The following is a 3568-nucleotide window of genomic DNA, read 5'->3' on the forward strand; positions in this document are numbered from 1 at the left end:
AATGTATTTCATACAGCTTTTATTTTCTTAAGATTTATTTATTTATTTTAGAAAGAGAGAGCAGGGGCAGGGGCAGAGGGAGAGGGAGAGACAGAATCCTCAAATAGACTCTCCACTGAGTGCATTGCCCATCGCGGGGCTCCATACCTGAGATCATGACCCAAGCCAAAATCAAAAGTTGGCCACTGGCCACTTAACCGACTGAGTCACCCAGGCACCGCCCCCCCCCCCATATAGCTTTTAAAGGGTAAGTCCAAAGGGTAAAAATTAGACGGAGACAGATCTTGGCTCTAACATAAGAAACAGATTTTTAACAGTTTGAACTCTTCAAAAATGGAATAGCTTTCTTATGAATTAGTGAGTTCACTCCTTTTTGGACATATCTAAGCAGATAATAAATGACTTTGTGTCAGAGATGAAGAGAGACTCTTACATCAGACCAGATGATTTCTACATTCCCTTCCACCTCTTAGGATTCTTCAGATTCTCTAATTTTAGGTTCATGAGCTCAATAAGAGTTATAGTCATTAAACATTTCCAGATGATACAGGAAGCCTGTTTCTTCATAGTGAAGGATCCAGATACACTTGGTGGTTTAATACAACATATACAAAAATTGGTCTGAAAAAATAAGTCTCGCACAATTATATTTTTTCCAATTTGAGAGTTGTTAAAGGTTTAATTTAGATCATATTTCTGTACATATATGTGATGGCTAATCCTATTCTAAGAGTTAAAAACACAAAACTTATCAAAATCAGGTGTGCAGTGACCAAATAAACTCATTCATTGCTTACCTGAAAGTCAAGGATATGTGGCAAAGAAAACTACTTATAACAACCCAGTATTACAATCTGTCTATAAAATAACTCATCTACTCCTTCCATCTTCATAAAGGCGAAAAAATGCGAATTTAAAATTTGAAGCAGACCGGGCACCCAGCTGGCTCAGTCAGAAGAGTTTGCAACTCTTGATATCGGGGTGGTGAGTTTGAGCCCCATGTTGGGTGTAGAGATTACTTAAATAAAACTTTAAATAAATAAACAAACAAAATTTGAAGCAGAGACAAGATATATTAGCCTGTGAAAATGGTTCCTCCATTGTGTGCCTTTAAATTGATTAAAAAAAAGAAACTCAGTATCAAAATAGATAAATTATATATTACTATATTTATGTAGTAGTTGTAGCCAAGATCCCTAAACAGAAAATTATCCAGCAGTGCCAAGGAGGATCAGTAATAACATCAAGGATTTTTAGATTCAGATTTCAAATTCTCATTGAAAAAAAATTAATACTTTATTTGTTTTTAAACTAACTTCTCAAAATTAGAAATATTATTCAACAGACACATACCAAAGTTGAGGGAAATTTTAGGGGAAAGGAGACAAAAAAGCATTGCATTGTGAATTTTCTAGAGAATTCTGCTAATATTAGAATTAAATGTTTTATTTTTTTAACTCAACATATAATGTATTACTGGTTTCAGAGATAGAGGTCAGTGATTCATCAGTCTTATACTCATTACATCACATGCCCTCCTTAATGTCCGTCTCCCAGTTACCCATTCCCCACTCCCCTCCCCTCCAGCAACCCTGTTTATTTCCTATGATTAAGAGTCTCTTATGGTTCCTCTCCCTCTCTGATTTCGTCTTATTTTATTTTTTCCTCTCTTCCCCTATGATCCTCTGTTTTGTTTCTTAAATTCCACATATGAGTGAGATCATATAATTGTCTTTCCCTGATTGACTTATTTCACTTAGCGTAATACCCTCTAGTTCCATCCATGTCATTGCAAATGGCAAGATTTCTTTCTTTTTTTTTTTTTGATGGCTGAGTAGTATGCCACATCTTCTTTATCCATTCATCTGTTGATGGACATCTGGGCTCTTTCCATAGTTAGGCTATTGTGGACATTGCTGCTATAAACATTGGGGTGCAGGTGCCCCTTCGGATCACTATCTTTGGGGTAAATACCCAGTAGTACAATTGCTGGGTCATAGGGTAGCTCTATTTTCAATTTTTTGAGGAATCTCCATACCGTTTTCCAGAGTGACTGTACCAGCTTGCATTCCCACCAACAGTGTAGGAGGGTTCCCCTTTCTCTGCATCCTCACCAACATTTGTCATTTCCTGACTTGTTAATTTTAGCCATTCTGACTGGTGTGAAGTGGTATCACATTGTGGTTTTGATTTGTATTTCCCTGATGGCAAGCGATGTGGAGCATTTTTTCATGTGTCTATTGGCCATTTGTATGTCTTCTTTGGAGAAGTGTCTGTTCATGTCTTCTGCCCATTTCTTGATCGGATTATTTGTTCTTTGGATGTTGAGTTGGATAAGTCTTTATATCGTGAATACTAGCCCTTTATCTGATAAGACATTTGCAAATATCTTCTCCCATTCTGTCAGTTGTCTTTTGGGTTTGTGGACTGTTTCCTTTCCTGTGCAAAAGCTTTTTATCTTGATGAAGTCCCAATAGTTCCTTTTTGCCTTTGTTTCCTTTGCCTTTGGAGACATAGAATTAAATGTTTTGATCAGATAGTAATTTAAGTGCTTTCTTCTTGTACCTTATATCATCTCCGGTTTGTGTTGTTACAGTCCTGCATATGTTAAATAACAAAAGCAAACTAATTATATATCTTGCATAATCAGTATGTTACAACATTAAGATCAGACTAATAATACAAATCCACTCCACTGCCAATTTTTAAACTTCCTGCAATCCTACGGCAAGTCCTCAAGAATATAAAAATGTGAACAAAAAGGCTTTATAGTTATCTTACAGAAGGCATAAATATCAATTACAAAGAGATATAAGGTAATGTAATTAACATGATTACAAAAGCATTTCTAATAAAGCAGAGGGAATAATTATATTGCTTGTAGTTCTACTCTGAGTTTATTGAACCATTAAAAACAACTTCAAAAACAATCCAATACAAAGGCAAATCCCTATTATGGAAAAACAATAAATGCAAGTAACCTCTTTGACATCGGCCACAGCAACTTCTTTCAAGATACATCTCCAAAAGCTAGTGAAACAAAAGCAAAAATGAACTTTTGGGACTTCATCAAGATAAAAAGCTTCTGCACAGCAAAGGAAACAGTCAACAAAACAAAGAGGCAACCCACAGAATGGGAGAAGATATTTGCAAATGACACTACAGACAAAGGGCTGATATCCAAGATCTATAAAGAACTCATACTCAACACCCAAAAAACAAATAATCAAGTCAAAAAATGGGCAGAAGACATGAACAGACACTTCTCCAAAGAAGACATACAAATGGCTAACAGACACGGGAAAAAATGTTCATCATCATTAGCCATCAGGGAAATTCAAATCAAAACCACATTGAGATACCACCTTACACCAGTTAGAATGGCAAAAACTGACAAGGCAAGAAACAACAAATGTTGGAGAGGTTGTGGAGAAAGGGGAACCCTCTTATACTGTTGGTGGGAATGCAAGCTGCTACAGCCACTTTGGAAAACAGTGTGGAGGTTCCTCAAAAAATTAAAAATAGAGCTACCCCATGACCCAGCAATTGCACTACTGGGCATTTACCC

General features: G+C 36.3%; 1 long non-coding RNA gene across 1 annotated transcript in view; it reads right to left on the reverse strand.

The window, feature by feature from the left end:
• Window positions 1-1277: 1277 nt before the first annotated feature.
• Window positions 1278-3568, reverse strand: part of LOC145720883 (uncharacterized) — an 11656-nt gene continuing 9365 nt past the window's right edge. Inside the window, exon 2 of the long non-coding RNA XR_014144136.1 lies at window positions 1278-2598. This is a non-coding gene — a long non-coding RNA (uncharacterized LOC145720883). The remainder of the gene's footprint in view (window positions 2599-3568) is intronic.

The sequence above is a fragment of the Leptonychotes weddellii genome, chromosome 4, assembly GCF_054177405.1.
Source record: "Leptonychotes weddellii isolate Sample4059 chromosome 4, ASM5417740v2, whole genome shotgun sequence".
Lineage (NCBI taxonomy): Eukaryota > Metazoa > Chordata > Mammalia > Carnivora > Phocidae > Leptonychotes > Leptonychotes weddellii.